The sequence below is a fragment of the Marmota flaviventris genome, chromosome 18 (genome assembly GCF_047511675.1).
Source record: "Marmota flaviventris isolate mMarFla1 chromosome 18, mMarFla1.hap1, whole genome shotgun sequence".
Taxonomy (NCBI): Eukaryota; Metazoa; Chordata; class Mammalia; order Rodentia; family Sciuridae; genus Marmota; species Marmota flaviventris.
Window position 1 is genome coordinate 54,285,535 of NC_092515.1, and position 17,787 is coordinate 54,303,321.

At 43.6% G+C, this 17,787-nt stretch overlaps 1 protein-coding gene across 1 annotated transcript in view; it reads right to left on the reverse strand.

Annotated features, from left to right (window-relative positions):
• The window catches only part of Adamts18 (ADAM metallopeptidase with thrombospondin type 1 motif 18), a 135,693-nt gene extending 120,805 nt beyond the window's left edge, over positions 1-14,888 (reverse strand). Inside the window, exon 1 of the mRNA XM_071604334.1 lies at positions 14,807-14,888. The gene's annotated coding sequence lies outside the window, so the exon portion shown is untranslated. The remainder of the gene's footprint in view (positions 1-14,806) is intronic.
• Between the last annotated feature and the right edge of the window lie 2,899 nt (positions 14,889-17,787).

A 17,787-nucleotide genomic window follows, 5' to 3' on the forward strand; every position in this document is an offset into this window, starting at 1 on the left:
GAAGCTGCCTGCTTCAATAAGAATTGCTTCCAGCAAACAAGATCTGCTCAAACAGCCATCGGAGCAGAAATACAAGAAAACTGAATTTTCTGATACATTAAATGGGATGTACATTGAATGTCCTCTGCTCTGGATTATTCTTGTCACTGAACCTCTCTACTAGAGAGAGAAATTGATAATAGTGTGAACTTAGCTTTTAATTTCCGAACCGGAGATCTTTTAAAACTGTATATTGCTTTGCTTCCTAAATTTTATTTGGCATAACGGGGAAGGTTATTGGGAAAACAAAGTATAAAGCCGAGAATCAGTAAGAAGGTTTCCAAAAGGAGAAAAAGTTATTTGAACTAGCAAGTATGGGCCAAATATAAAAGAAAATACACACACGAATTCTGAAATCTTTCAAAATATATTCTCAGTTATCTTCAAGGGAAATACTTAATTCAGCATCCTTAAGTCTGATTCTTCATCGACGCGTACAATTTCCCATGTAATTGGCGCCTCCAGACCAGAGTGCCAACCTGTCCACACCAGAGTATTCAACAGAAAACGGTACAGGCTCTGAAAGTGCTGACGGGGAGAAAAGCAATTTCAGCAAACTAGTCAGTAAAAGGGGTCTCTCTTCTGCCTGTTGGGTGTCTCTGAACTCATTAGTGAACTTCCAGGTAGGAGATGCTGCACTCTTCCAAAGCAGCAGCCAGTACTGGGCTCTTGACCCAAGGCTGGTCTGAACCTAACATGTATATGAGTCTTTGAAGACCCATGCAAAAAACAGAAGTGAAGTATCTCATTGATCATTTTTGCCTTGATTATATTTTTAACATATTGGGTTAAGTAAGATAAAAAAAAATACTAACCTAAATTCCAACCACTTCTTTTCCCTTTTTCTTTTTCTTTTTCCTGGTGGCTACCAGAGAGTTTAAACTTAGATATCTTGGTTTGCATACTAGTTCCACTGAACACTGGGCAAAAGGGATGTGGAGTCCTACGCATAGGACTTTATTTGTATTTGATGAAAAGAAAAAAATATGAAGGGGAGAAATCCCTTCTGTTGTCATTACTTAAAAGTAAAAATCTAGGGCTGGGGTTGTGGCTCAGTGGTAGAATGCTCGCCTCACACGCCAAGACCCTGGGTTTGATCCTCAGCACCACATAAAACTAAATAAGTGAAATAAAGGTGTTGTGCCCAACTACAACTAAAAAATAAAAAATAAAAACAAAAATTCATTGCACGCAAAATTAGATCCATTAAGACAAACAAGGACACAAATGAACTTCACATGCATGTTGAACAATGTAATCCACTGATAAGCATTCTTGGTTTACAATATTACCGCACATGTCATCATTCAAACAAATCAAAGAAACCAATTAGAAGTGGTTAGAGTGAGAAGTCATACTCTAAGCCAGCCGTGAAGCCCGTATCCCACCAACTGCTCAATGCCGGGCATACAATGTGCTCACTCGTATTTACTGCTTTTGAGCCATCTGTAGTTATTGTTGGCAGACATCACAAGAAAAACTGACAAAGGAGTGAATCAATAGAATACATAATGTAGCCAAGATACGCTGTTAGGAACACACATCCACAATGCCAGATGCCATAATACTCTGTGCGACAGGCATTGCACCCAATAAAGGTGGGTCCTTGACATGCGTAGGGAGACGGCTCACTACACTGGCCTGTCAGCCACTCTGCTGCTTTCTGTTTCCCTCCTTCCTCTATGAAACAAACGACTCTTTGCAGAAAGTGTCCATAGCTTGTTCACTCCTATTGCAGTTTAGAAACCCAAAGTACTTTAATTCCAGGCACAGCTAGACATCAGGACTGTGATGACCCTATTCTCAGCTGGCAAGATAGTCACCAGCAACTCTGGCTCATGTCTCCTCTCTTTGTTACCCTCAGGTGTCCCAGAATTTGACCTCGTTGGCTCCGATCCTATTACATGTTTATCTCTAAACAAATCGCTATAGACAAGGATAGCTGGCCTTCTGACTGGTTACTGTAGAAAGCATGTCACCTGCACCCAGATCCCATGGATATGAGGTTGAGATAGAGACAGGGTAGGTCCCCACGGACTGGGAAAATGATGAGTCACCACTGCCATTTCTGAGTTCCTGACATCCCACATAAAAGAAAACCAATTTATCCTTTTTCTCAGTGAATGAATGAGAAATATCAAGTCCAGGATGGAGTCCAATTTAGAAATGACTTCTTTCTAACTTTCACACATTCACGTAAGAAATGTTTATTGAATGTCTTTTATCTGCCAAGAACTATTAGCGACTAAAAGGACAGCAGAGACAAAGCCCAGACCCTCATTGAGCTGATATTTAAGAGGGGAAGGCAGGACATGCAAAACAATACACAGATCTGGTATGGAGTGATAAATAAATAAATAGCATAAAGAAAAATAAAGCCAGGGAGGGGAATGGGGATGGGGGGGGCAATGCAGGGAACTTCTGCAACCATGACATCCTCGTGGAGAACTGAAGGAGGCCAAGAAGGAATCCTGGGGAAGAGCATTTGAAGCTCAGTTAGTGAGGCAGTCATCTGGGGGTTGAAAGACAATGGAGGCCCCAAGAGCTGAGTGGAGTGTGCAGTGATGGAGGAGATGGGAGGTGAGGTCGAAGACGCCAGATCACAGTGGGCCTTCCTCAGGGCCATAAGAAATATGTCTGGATGTAAATCCAATAGTGGGTGGAGATGAGGAAAGTGAAATAATCAAGACACAGGGTTCCTGCAGCAGGAACCCAGGTGGGAGGTCACAACATGTTCCTTAGCCGTGATGTTAATTTTGCATTGTCCTTACACTTCATGTTCATGACCTTCACATTGCAATACTGTAGAATTTAGGAAGATCATTTTTATATGCTCATATTCTATCATAGGAGTAAGACACATAAAAGGCTAGAAATAAATGTGTTGGTTTAGAAGGGTCCAGGGTAGCGGGGTAGATGGATGGGATAGAGAAAGAAATAGAGAGAAAAGAAAGGGGAGGAAATGTCATCTGGTTCTTGACAGCTAGGAATGCAAGTCCCAAAGTGACTTTGGCTTTGTTTACCTACTTTATAAAGAGACAGTAATTGATAAAGGCATGAATTGGCATGCACATACTTTACATAGAGAGATATGAAAAATTGTGCTCTATATGTGTAATAAGAATTGTAATGCATTCCACTGCTGTCGTGTATTTAAAAAAATAAAATCAATAAAAGATTAAAAGAGAGAGAGACAGTAATTGAGAGGCTATTTCAAATTATGTAAGTACGAAGGGACTACTGTTAACAAATGAATCCTTTGAAGAAAGGGATGAGATAGATTAAATGAGGTCGGCTGGTAAGTCTGTGCCTATGGGAGAATTAGATTCCATGTCCTGCATTCCCATTAAAACAGAGTTTCTTTGCTTCCCCAAGCACCATGGCTATTTGAAAAGCAATGTGTAAACAACCCAAACACATGCAGTAGAGAGAAAAGTCTAGCACACCTTTACAATGTACTTAGGCAAGAGACACACCCAGGAAAATGATCATTGCTTAATTCATTCCAAGAAATAGCCATTTCCCCATCCTTATAGATCAAGAGAATACACAGACTATTTCACTTAGGTCTCAGGTGAACTGCAAACCTAGAAATAGAAACCACATTTCTAATCTACATCCATAGGGTTAGATCCCTTTCCTCTAAGACTGCAGGAGTAAATGTTATTATAGGTATATCTGTTTCCTCAGTGATCCAATTATCATCAGTAGTCTGGGTTGGCACGCTATGAAATTCAAAATCAAATACACAGTTTTGATGGATGCCCAGGTGGTTTTTCTGCTGCCCCAATCTACCCCCAGCCCCTAAGTTGTCATTCATGCAGCCTCAGCCTCTTAGTTCCTCAAAGAAAGGTGTGGTAGAGTTGAGTAACCCTCATCCAAAAATCCAAACTGCTCTGTAATCTGAAACTTTTCAAGTACTGATGGGATACTCAAAAAAGTTTTAGACTTTGGAGACCAGACTATTTGGGTTAGGGATGTTCAACCAGTAAAGTCTATGCAAATATTCTAAAATCTGAAACACTCCCATCTCAAGCATTATGGACAAGGAGTACTCAACTTGAACCTGAAATCATTATCCTTAATGTTACTGAAATTAAAAGCATGTATACTCTATGAGAAAAAATAAACTTGAATAGATGCATGTTATTAATGAAGCTGGTTCGTGACTGGGCTAAATCACTAGCTATTAGCTGGTGACCACTATGGCTATGTCTGGAGACACTTTAGGCTGATATAACTGGAGGGGCTACTGGCATCTAATGAATAGAGCTTAGAATATTGCCAAACACCCTGCAATGCAGAGACATGTTCCCCACAAGGAGGAATTATCCATTCTAACTCATGCATAATGTCCTGTTGAGAAACCCTGTGCCAAACAGAACAACTTCCTAAGCAATTTTTAAAGTGGCCACCTAAGGCAACTTGCTTCTCCTTGGAACCATTTTCATACCTGCCTCATGAGGGAGGGCAAGTGGTTGACCAGATGACTGAAGATGACCATGAACCTGAAAAGGGAAGGGACTCGATAAATACTAAACACCTGCTCCAGAGTAAGCCCCACAGACACTTGGCTTTCTACTGCAGAATCAATGAGTTATCACAAACAAGCAGCACAAAAAACACCGTTATTAACTCACAGTTCTGCCAGTCTGAAGTGTGGGCACCGCACGGATGAGTGCTCGGCTCAGAGTTTCCTAAGGTCAAAGTCAGTGTCTCAGCTAGGCTGCCTCTCTTCATGCAAGCTCTGGGGAAAACTCCACTTCCAAGCTCATTCAGGTTGCTGGCGGAATTCAGTTCCTTCGGGGTACAGGACTGTGGCCCCGTTTACTTGCTGCTGTTAGTCAGAGCCGCTTGGCTCAAGGCTGACCACATTCCTTCTGACATGGACCCTTCCTCTCCACAGCCCACATGGAGACTCTCTCCCATGTTAAGCCCCTCCAGCTATGAGTCTGACTTCTCCTGACTATGAACTAGAGCTGGATTTAAAGGGCTCATGTGATGAGGTCAGACATTCCTGAAACAATCTCCCTATCTCAAGGTGAATTGTAAAATCCCTTCCCAGGAGTACCTAGATCAGCAATGGGGGGAGGTTAAGTATACCAAGGCCAAGACTTGTGGGGACCACCTTAGAATTCTGCCTTCTACATTTTAAAACATTATCTCATTTAATTCTTGCAGCACCCTTTGAGAGTTGCTTGTTTTATTTAATTTCCACTTCACAGGCAAGAAAATTAGATTCTCAGTTTGAATATCTCCCAAAGCTGGGCGAAGGGTACACAGGAACTAGAGTTATTTTTGCAAATTCTTATGACATTGCATTACTTCAGAGTACAATGTCACCCAAAAACATACTCTAAAGACTACACCATTAGAAAGTGAGAGAAACTGGTTTCTAAAAATCCCTCTCATTTTAACACACCATCCACCATCTCCAACTACCAGACAAGGCATTTCTAAGGTCACAGCTCCAAAGCCTCCATTTACCTAGACCAGAGGTGCTCAAACTGGGCTGTTTTAGAACTACTTGGGCAGTCTTCAAAAATACAGATGCATGGGCCCCATCCTCAAGCATTCTGTTTTGCTGTATCTGAGCAGGGATCTGAGCATAGGCACCCATGTTCTCTACTGATCGCTGTACTAAGAATCATGTTTCTAGACTTATTTTTCAGTCTTAAGTGACAGAGTTAAACATGCAATATTAAACAGGTCAGTATTTGCTTTACACACAGTGAAAATGCTTCTACAAGACTAGAACCCACCTGACCCAGGTACATTTTATGGATAACAGTGACTGCCAAACCCCGAGATGAGATGCAGAGATGCACATTAGTGTATTGAAAATCAAGAGTGCATCCGAGTACAATCTTCTCTTTGACCTGCATAAAAAAAGATCCACCCAATCCTCGAGGCAAAGAGAAAATTCTGTGCATTATTTATCCATAGAGAAAGTAACTTTGGGTAAGTCTTTATTTGCCTCCTGGAAATGGCAAAGTAAAACAGGAAAGGGAGGTGGGAATTGTAAAAATCACAGGGTGAGCCCAGATGCTAAATGCACTCTGTTGCAGACCTCCGTAAGGCCACAGAGGTAATCTCCTTTACCAGCTTATCTCAATCTCTTTCAAGTGCCTGCCCTCAAATAAGTGTGTGCATATAGTGGACATCTCATAAATTAGTGATGTGCACTATATAATTTATATTAGAAAGCATGCCCTCTTGACTTGTCTGTGGTAATAAGGGCAGATAAAATACTCCAAAGCTCAGTGGCATGAATAAGCAATCAAAAGAATTCTGCTGAGAATGAAATCCTTAGCTACATCAAAGGCATCCCTTCAGGAGAGGCGAGCATGCTGACCAGGCAGGGCTCTCAGCAGACTTGCATTATGGTATCTGAGTGTATTCTGCCCTGTAATTGGGTAGAAAAACCGTGGGAACAGGCTTTCAAGGGGATAACTTGATGCAACTGTTGAGGAGCTCCTGGGTTTGTGGACAGAGATGTGTATGAAGTCAAAGCAAATATTTTTGGTCACTTAATGTGCAGTGCTATCATTAGGCCTGTTTATATTTGGACTTCAGAAATTAATCAGTACCATACTTTCTTAAATCGTTTACTGCTGATGGTGGGAAACAATGCAATTCCAGCAACACATGTGCTCCTCTGGAGGGAGCTAGTCTAAATCATCCTCTTGGGCTTGTGGAAAATCAGGATGAAATCCCCTCTAGGTAGCTCTGCATGCTATACAACCAAGGTAATGGTGACAGCGAGAGTGAGTGGTACATGTCATAAGCAAGTAAACCTCTGGCCACAGCTCATGTCCTGTATGCTTTTGACACATAAGCTTTTCACATGGTAAGATATCTTTCTCTCTCTCTCTCTCTCTCAAAAATGTAGAAATGAATGGAAGAAGAGTCTTATGTATGCATGTTCTTTTCACCAACATCAAAACACTAGAAATAAGCATATAAATCAGAAGGGAATACTATGTAGCAGTTAAAAGAAGCAGACAGATCTATGTCCAATGATAAGAACAAGAAGTTAGATGTTATTTTTAAACTCCCTGCTCCAAAAAGACGGTCCAGAAAAAGCATTGGCTAATGCAATTTACATATATTTTAAACACATATGAGCACAGGTATCCATGCAACAGGACAGGGCAGAAACAAACTCTGGTTTCTAGAAGTTTCAGTGTGGAGCCTAGGGCTGGTGGGCATCTCTTCAGACCTCCCTCTGTGCATGCATCCACCTTGCAAGGAAGAACCAGTTCTGTCTTGTTCTATAGAGGTGAATTCAACGTGGTCTCCTGAGACTGACAGGCAGGCAGATGACAGCTAATAAAGCCCAGAGGCCTGGATACGTGTTCTCAGGTATGAAGTAGCTGACAGAGCTTGTGGTTTGTGGCTGAATAAGTCACCTGCCACCACCCAAGGAAATGTCTGAATCATGGCTGGAACTGAGGAGATCCCGTAGCAGAAGGAAGCCAATGAGAGAATGAGGAAGAGGAGGAGGGCACCGGGATGATGGGCACAGCTGGATATCTTGGATCCAGGCTTACAGAAAGCTAGCCAATCAGGTCTAAGGAAGGAAGGAGGGGAGACAAAGGTGGGGGGCAGCCAGGGGGAGGGAGAAGGAAAGAAAGGCGGTAGGAAGGAAAGGCAGGCAGGGAGGGAGGGAATGGGGAGGAGAGGAGAGGAAGGGGAGGAGAAGGAGGAGGAAGGGGAGGAAAGGATGACTTAGAAAATTAGCCTAGAGCCAACCAATCAGTTCAAGGGGGAGCTTTTTCTGGTTGAGATGGAAAAGTCTTATAATATATAAAGAAGAATGATCTCTGCCTTTTGTTTCCCATTAGCTATCCTGACCCCCAGCATTCATCTGGCTAATGCGAGCCTGTATGTTCACAGTCAGGCTGACGTCAATGATGTACAGTCCGTTACGGCAAAAACAAAAAGGCCCGAGGAGTCCTGCTTCCCCTGAGAAGGTTCTTTGCCAACACCCTTAGGATAAATTCACATTCAGTCACCAGTCACCACTGCCCATTTGGGATCCTTCAGGAAGCTTTTCTTCCCTTTATTAAACATGCACACCCTGGATCTACCTAGGACAGATGGAATTCCCAGAGGTGGGGCCTAAACATATGTATTTTTCCAAGTGCCCAGGTCTTTGTGAAGTGTCTGGGAAAAAATAAAATAAAATAAATTTTAAAAAACCTACTTTGCGGGCTGCTTTCCTGAGAGGGACAGCCTTATCGGTATGCCACTTGTTACTGACAATACATCTCTTGCATGGAAAAAAAAAAAAACCCTACCTTGCCTTAGACCTTAAATATTGATGTCAACTGGTACTTAAACATTCTAAACAGCTACCTCTGTCTTAGCTGAGTCTCCTAACAGCTCCAGTTTTAAAAGCCATAGGTTCTCAATAAATATTAACTCTTATTTTTATCTAGGCTAAAGTTCTTTCCTGCCTGTGGGTGGTAAGGGTTGGCATTAACCAATTTTGAAAACTCCTTTATGGAAGAAGATCTGCAATGATGATGATTATTGCTGAATCCTTTATACTACAGGGCAAGGATCCCTTATCTGAAAGGCTTCAGACCATGGTGTGTTGGATGTTTTCTTTTTGGAAATCTTGGCATATGCATAATAGATATCTTGGTGATGGGACTCAACTCAAAACATGAAATTCATTTATGTTTCATGTACACCTTATGGACACAAAGCCTGAAAGTCATTTTCTACAATATTTTTAGTGTACCTGTGGTTAGACTGTGACCCATGCATGGCATGAGGTCAGGTATAGGTTTTCCACTCATGGTATCATGTTGGCACCCAAAAGTTTTCAGATTGGAGTTCATCCACCATCAGTGTGACTGTTCCAGGCACTATCGAGCGTTCACAGGGAGCGTATTTCTTTCAATCTAACATAAGCCCCATGGAGAGGCACCAGCAGCTTCATCCTACCAGTGAGGAAACTAAGCCCAGAAAGTGTGAACCATCTACCTGGGTGGTGAGTTAATGAGGCCACAGGAGCTGGAACCTCAGTCAGAGCCCACAGACATGGCACCCAGTGATGTATCAAACAGGAATCGATCCAAATGATGGTCTGTATTTTGACCTTCCTCTTGGAATCTCCCTTTCTTCCATCTTATTTCTTCTCAGTTGATAAACTAGTGGTTACTTTCTCACACAAAACCCCCAGCATTGCCACCAGGATGGTTGCCAACCCCCAGGTGTTCTTCTCCTGTTCTTGCTCACAGCCCTGGAAAGCCTTGGGGATGGGGAGAGGGGCATTCAAGGGCCATCTCCTGCCTGACCATCTCCTGGTTCAAAGTCAAGAACAATCAACGTGGCGTTCCTACTGTTCATCAAGTTAAGTGCTCATCATCAGCCTCCAAAATCTAGGAGAGGGAACAACTATGTCCCCTTACAGATGAGAAAGCTGGGGCGGAGGCACGGGAAGGAGGCCCAGGACTCATGACACAGAGGCCTGGGAGCAGGATGCATCGGTGGCCCTCCCTGGACTGGCAGGCAGCATGGGGAGGCAGCATGTTCCTTTCAGACTCTCCTGCGAGGCCTTTCAGCCTGGCCAGCACCCCTCTGGTGTCCAGCTCTCTGGCAAGGACCTTAGTTAGTTATTATGTTTTTTGAAGAGTTTAATCTGGCATTTTGCTCAAAGTGTTGTTATAAGCAAATAATTCTCTTTACAAATTATGTCTGAGGAGGACATAGAGGAAAGCAGCCAAAAAAAAATTTTTTTTAAAGTCTTTTTACCCTTGATGAATTGAGTAATAGCCTAAGAAAACACCTCTGGTTTGGGTCAGCCTGTGTCCAAAAACATACAAATACAACCCAGTCTAATCCCTAATTTCACGTGATCCTCTCAAGTGACCACGAAGTTCTAAAGGGGTGTATGTAATTCAGCAACCCCTGCGGGCTCACAGGGCCTGCTAAGTGTAGAGCCGTGGACCAAGGTCACTTAACTTCAGCCCTTTTATGAATGGAAATCAGCTTTCTAAAGACAACTTGGCAGGCAAGGACCAGCAACAGGCCACTCAATGACCGAGCTTTCTGAGTCATAAAATACTTTTGAAAAGGAGAGATCAAAGCATCCCCACCGCCTATTGAAATCCAATGGCTTCCAAAGCTCCTTACAGGGACCCAGGTTCTCTGGGGAATGGGTCACTGCAGTTGTAGTCTGAAAAGGCCACTCCTAAAGAAAGATACAATGGGGACATTAGGGCAGCCAGCCATGGAGGAGAAATGCCACTTACGGTTTAATTGTTGGGGACAAAGGACAAAAAGAAAGGAAGTGACAAAATTGGATGGCACATCAGGAATCGAGGCTGGATGTGGTACACATTCCACCAGGGCCTCTGATGTGGTACTGGGGCTGGATGACAATCAGAGCGTGTCCCAGACTGGAACATGTGGTCACCGGGGGAACATGTCAGAAACCAATGGAGGGCAAATACACTGAGGCCCAAGAATTGCTCGCTCCTTCATGGTGACATACAGGAAGAACCACGGTATGAGATGGTGACAGACGAAGTATGGCCTGCAAAGGGGAGGGGTCAAGTTAGAACCAGTCCTATCTTTGGGGATTTCACAGAGCCACAGTTAAAGTATGAAATGTGTCACAGTCAAATTTGCTTTCAACGTCAAGTTTCCCGTAAGTTGAAACTCTTATCCCTGAAGCATCCTGCAACAGTTAGAAAGCCACACAAAAGATCCCAGCGTCTCTGCGGGGCTTTTCTTAATCGCCAAACTATGAAGAGACGCCCCTCAAAAAAAAGTTTCCATGACCCAGACAATCTGAGAAAAGCCTAGGTTTGAACAGAGTTTCTTTAAAAATATGTTATTTAATGTAACAGTGTTAAAATTGGATTCACGCAGAACTGCTCTGACTTGCTAATATGCTAATGACACTGTAACTCTCCACGAGGTGGCATTTTGGGACTCACGTGACCAGCTCTCCGTTTTCCAGAGGTCATAACCTGTCAGCTCTTTGTTCTGTGGAGCCACAGTTTGGTTCACACTAAAATAGGAACTTCCAGGCCTAAAAGCCCCACAGCACCTTATCCCCCAGCTTGTAGGCTCTGTGCCCGGCCCTCGCATCCATCTTCATGGTAACTGTCCCTCGTGCTCTGCACGTGTCTGGCATCACAGAGGCTGATAAACAGTTGTTGGATGAAAGAAAGATGACTTAATGTCTTTCCAGTAAATTCCAAACACATAACCATTAAGTGCTTCTCCAATGTTACTATGCATCAGAACCATATGGAAATTTTAAAATATGCATTTTTGGTCCCCCCCCCCACCAGCATCACTTGCAGTTGAAGGCCACCACAGTTTTAGCACCTCAAATAAAGCTAGTGGAGTTGACCACACTCTGAAAGTCACTGTTCCAACCCAAAGGATCACCACCACGGTAGAGTATTTTAGAGCAGAGAAATGTCTTAAAGCTCCTAGTACTAAAGAAGAAAGATATAGGTTTGTCGTATTTGAAAACAGGTGAAAAATCCTGAGTTAGCTGTAGTTCAACAGGAAGATGAAGTCCCCCTCCAATGGCATGGGCTTGCAGAAATGACGACCTCACTGCAGTGGTCAGGGGAGGCTGGGTACAGCAGAAAGGCCAGCAGGTTAATCTGTAACCCTGAGATTCTGGGAGAAAGGCTGCAAGTCTCCAGATGCAGTGGGTAGTGGCAGCCTGGAAAAGGTATTCGAAATTTGAAAAAATAATCACCTCCAAATCTAATGTTGGCGGGACTCACTTAGGGAAGTTTGTAACTTCTTTTTTATGAGTTATCTCCAAGGAAGTAACAGCCTATTCAACTCCTAAATAAAGTGAGAACTGTCAGATGGAGAAAGGGGATCCAAGGTGCATTTCAAGAAGACATTACAAACATTGTTAACATAGATTAATTCTGAAGGCAAATTCCCTGATGGAAAAACTCCCACTGAAGTATATACACATACCCGTATGTACAAATATATGCATTTCACTACCATCACCTTCTGCCTTCTCTCATTATCTTCTGGGGTTTCCCTAGCAGTCACCACAATGGCTAGCTTTCCCATGGGCACTTTGCCAGGTCATTTAACGGTGACGTATTATTTTCCTAACACACATGGCATGCACATGAGCAGATGGTTATCACCTCAAGGAATCCCAATGCCAGTGGCCCAGGCCCCCCCCCCCGCCCCCTAGAGCTCATTTGCTGGCCATGGAAGTGTAAACTCCTAAGACCCCTCTGAACAGCTGATTGGCAAGACTCCCTAAAGCGGATCGTGTGTATATCCTGCGACCCAGGAACCTCATTCTCGGGAGTCTACGCAACAGAACACAGCCACAAGTTCACCAAAAGGCACATTCAAGCATTTTCAGCAGTGTTCTTCCCAACAATCCCCAACAGAAAACACTTTAATAGTTAACATGGGGCCAAGTTTGACAATTAAATGGAAACACTGTACAATCTTCATACCTAGAGAGAGCTTATGGTTCTACTTGTGCAAATTTTTGAAATAAACACATTAAACTGTTAGAAGTAGGGCAGTGGTGGCCTCTGGTGGGCAGTGAAGGGGACAAGGTGGGTCCTCTGGGGTACTAATATGCCCTGTCTCATCTGGCTGGTGCTTACCTGGGGGTAAACTTTGTGAAAATTGACTAAGCTCGACTCTTCCAATACATGTGTGTTCACCGGTGTCTGGGCTTTGCAATTTGGTGGGGCACAGAGGGATGGATAATGACAATCTCCCCACCGCTGACAAAATGGGGCCTGCCAGTGTCAATGGACTGGATAACCAGAGTCAGATGCCCAGAGGTCACAGTGATCTTAGAACTCATATTACGTGGTTCACCGATGTAAACTGAAACTAAAGCTAAATCTATGCACCTGCCTTATTGAAAAGTAGAGACATCCCAATTTATATCAGCCTTTGACCCAGGCAGATTTGCTGGTTAAAAGATGACGTTTGGAACTCACAGTTAAGTGATCCTTTCTCCGTGTTTAAGAGCGAGTCTCTCCCTGACGAGAAACAACCTGACATCCCTTAATGAGAGCTAACCTGACATGTCACTCACAGATGGTGGAATGCTGGGAGAACCAAACATGGGGCCACGTTTTACGGGAACGAGAACAGTGGTGAGCCAGGAGCTGCTGTAGCACCTTCTCCATAAGCCATTCCCTCCCACTGCCCTGCGACCCCATCTCTCCTTATTCCCATTTCCAAGACAAACAGACTTAGACACGTACAGGGGTAAGTAACTTGTCTAAGGCCCTACTGCTACGTGCTGGTGTGAGAATTCATGCTCTTCACTGTGAGTATATAGAATGAGTGTTTAAGCCACTACGGAACAGTGGCACACACCTGTCACCACAGAGACTCGGGAGGCTGAGGCAGGAGGATCACAAGTTCGAGGTCAGCCTGGGCCACTAAGACTCTGTCTCAAAATAAAAAGAACTGGGGTAAAGCACCCCTATATCCAATCTTAGCCCCCCCCCACACACACACACAAAAGGCACCATAGTGGAGGGCTTAAGCCCCTGAAGATTCTGGAAGAGAATTGTGCAGGCAACACCAAGAACCCCAGGCTCTACACCACAAATCAAACAAAAAATTCCAAGACACATCCAGGCACGTGTGCACATGTGTGTGTGACCATGCTATAACAAGGTCACTAGTGAGCAGTAGCCATTATTTAAATAGATCCAGCTCAGCTGGGAATGGTTAAATCTTTATACTTTCAATAAACCATAGACTATCATGACAATGGTGAGAGTGAACGATTTTATCTGAATTTCAGGTCACACCATGGAAAAAAAGCTGGAAAAATAACAAAGTTTCAACTAGCAAGAACATGGGAGTGACTTGCCTCACACCCACCCCAGCCTCTCCTCTGGCTTCTGCCATGACCCTCCCTGGACATTGCCCACGACATCTTCGATGGGCCTTCTCAGCTTCCCTCTCCAGGCCACACCAGAGCAAGAGCATGATCACCACACATCTTTCACACAGACTCTTCTGTCAACTCAACACATTGTTTCAACCCAAGAGACATTTTTAAATTATGCAACACAAAATGAGAGCCCAGAATGCCATATACTGCCTCATATATTTGATTGAATCCTGAGAGGTATCATTTACACCAATATCCCTGGCCTTGTGGTCAACAGATGAGGAATACACAGAGAGAAAATGACACTTGCCTCAAATACTTTGAAATGTCCTGCCTCCCTGGTCACCACCCTTAAGAACACACCATGTCCCATTCTAAAAGGATGTCTTCCGTGAGCAGGACACCACCAATGGATTAAAGAAAACAAAGCACCTGCCTTCCGTGCTGTCGAAGGTTAGGGTTTACCAGGGCTGCTGAATGCAATTTTGCATGGAAATACTGTTTTCCCTTTTCAAAGCAATGTAGACGCATGCAGCTTGTTAGATTTATAGAATGCCTGGTCTCCCAAGACTTCACAAAGCGAATGGCATCCATCAAATTAATTTCCTTGGGAGAGCGTCTCAAACATGGAGAATGAAAAGGCCCAGACCATTAAACATCAAAAGAATGTTCTAAATGGTAATTAAAGTTCTATTATATTTTCTTCTTTCTGAGAGCAGATTAGATTAATTCAATTGAGAATATTATAAGTATCAAAGCTGACAGTGTGAATGTGTGGAGTTGGCTAGAAGAGCACTTCATGTTGCAGACATCTGTTCACTCGAGTTTACAGGACACGAAAGAGGGAGTCGGACTAGACTGGGGTGTACTCACCAAGCCGGCACACGTAGACACAGCGACGGAGGAGGAGCTGTCATTTCTGATAAATCCCTGATAGAAACATCGCTGCACCGCGGGTTCCCGAGTTTCTGAAGCACCATCTTTTCCGAGTACCTGGACAATAAAGTGACTGCTCAAAATCGCCGAGGGCTTAAGTTCTAAGTGTAGTTCCTGTCCAAATGCTGAAAATCGGTAGTGCAGGAAGCCGCCAGCACTCTGCAGTGATCGTTTATTCCTGCCGTTGTGCAAAATGTCGTGTGAAATATATGACCCGCCCGAGTCCACTTCTACCGGCGTGACAAAGACGTAATCTGCAATGGGAAAAGTTCAGCTGTCAGCACCCAGAGCCCACATTACCAGTGGTCACTCTCCAACAGGCTGGCCAAGAGCAACAGACGGCTCATAGACACCTTCCTTCCTAGTACCACGCACTTAGAGCAAAGAGGCTCCCCAGCAGCTCTGAAGACGGGGACCTGGAGTCCCTGTGATTAGCTCTGCCACAATACCATCTGAAAAATGAAAATCAACTACAGTTTTGATAAGTTTCAAGAATATGAAAAAGGTCACGATTCTCAGGGTCTATAGATGAATTCTTTACATTAGCCACACAGCCATTCATATGGAAGATTTGGGTTTTCTTTTTTGTTGTTGTTGTTAGGAAGATAAAAATGATCAAAAACCACAAAAGCAAATAAATGGGATTTTTTTCCCAAGGAGATTAATAGCTTTGTGCTCAAACTGAATGGAGAGCATTTTTGCAGGGGGACACAGTTAAACAGTACACGACACTGCAAGAGGTGGTGTGTAACTTGAGATCATACCTCAGGTCATTAACAAACAACAGCAGTTTCTATTTCCAATACTATTTACTTGTGATGATAAAACTCCAACACTCAGCTCACTCTTAACATTTAACTATGAGTTTTCACAGGGATGATCCCATTTCATCGTAAGCCTAAAAAATAGTGGATGCCTAAAAATGCCGCAAAGTTGTCAGATCCATCCTATGTAGTCTGGTGTGGAAAACCGCTCAGACATGTTGGAGGGGGCGTGGCAGATGGGGGACACCTGGAAAGGCATGTTTAAAAATACCTTCACCATTGCTCCCCAGAGCAGCACTAATTGCTGCATGTTCTAGAGAGGGGGAGCTCAAAAACAATTTGCCGTTTGAAAAAGCAAAGCCAGCACACTGTTTTCTTTCACAAAACATTGAAACTGAAAAGCATCATCCCACAAAAATGATTTGGAACATGCCCTTTGTGCATTAAAAATGCTCTGCATTTCTACTTTCGAGGCACAGAATGGGAAACTAATTTGGAAAGTGTTTAGAAAGATTGTGAATAACTACAATACATGAGTGAGTCACTTGGGTCTTTGGTTACTGGACAGGGGGGTGGAGAGGAAGTTCTCTTTTCCCAAGATGGTCAACAACAACAAAAAATAACAAAATTTTATAAAGCTAGGGAATATAGAACCCCTCAGTTATTGTCAATGAGGGCTATTCCGATGAAGCACACACTTGCGAAAGCAAAACAAAACCAATATGACAATAACTTTTACCTAGTCTGTATCTATACCATCTGTGACTTTTATTGCTTGGCAACTCTTATTCTTATATTCTTTATTCTTGTCTTTTCCATTGTCTGCTGCCTTCACTCCTTTAACTAGAAATGCTACATAATGGACATTTTTTTTTTCAGAAACTGGGAAAAACAGTTTTCCCCTTCTCTTATCCTTAAAAACCTGAGCAAAACATAAGATTTCGTAGGAGGCTCTGCAGAAAACCTACTTCTGCCCTCTACCAATGCAAATCCTACTTGACTACAAAAACCATCTCTGAAATGGTCCAGATAGTGTTTCCACAAGAAGTTGTTTCTTACCTCCTCTTCCAAAAGCATCTGAAACTTGGCTGACTCTGAAGACCTTGCAGGAGCCTCATCCAGCCAGCCCCACCCCCCCAGACACCTGCTACTAGTCTGTTTCCAAGGGGAGAATAAACAGGCTACTGGAAGAGGGGCAGTCAGAGTCCCCTATAAAGAGTGATCTGATCCATCACTTGAGCTGACTAAAGATGAGGTCCTTACAGGTGGTGGCTGGGTCAGAAGGGATCTCCAGCCATGTGATCCTGATGGAACAAGGAGGGGCAGTTTTAGAAACTGCAGCCTTGGATTGGACAAAAGGTAAATTTCCCAAGAACTAATGTCTGGGTTTCTAGTCCTCTCACCCATGCTCTGCCATCTTCTGTCTCTGCCCCCACCCCCATCCTCCAGTCCCAGTATGATCCCTTGCCCTCTGGCAAGAAGGGTTAATCCTGCAAGGATGAAAACTATAGCATCCCAAGGAACTTAGGCTGGACAGCAAGGTTTTGCTATACAGCTTGGGTCAGCAATTAGTCGTTCTCCTGTAGCTGGTAGGAAACAGTGCAAACAAGGATCTCCCTTCTGGACACCATTGGGAAGATGATAAATGACAGAAGTTAAGGATATTCTGGAAGTTTGTGGCTGGAAAATCTCAGAAGAGACAAAGGACTCCAAGACCTACAGCTACTGCTTTCCTCCTTCTAAAAGCCATCTTTGGGCACCCACGACTCAAGCACAGTAAAGAAAGGAAAGAACAGAAGTGGAGATGGGTGAGAAGGAAGATGGTGGTAAGAGAGAGGTGCATGGTCCTTCATACTCCACCCAGGACTCGTTTTTGTGGGCTTCCCCAGGAGAGGAAGGATATGTGGAAGGAGCCCTTTGATCATTAATACCCTAGTCGGTGTCCACTTCCTTTGTAAGTTCTCACCACAGTTAAGAGTTTTTTTCTTAACAAGCCATCTGTGAAGGAGGAAAAGTATTTTTTCATTTATGTGACTTGCCGCTTGAGGCACTGATTTTTCTGATAAATTCACAGTCCTTGCCACAAGCCCTGCTCTCCAAATAGGAACCATTTCCAAAACAGCGCACACCTGCCAGGGTAGGGGCTGCGCTTTT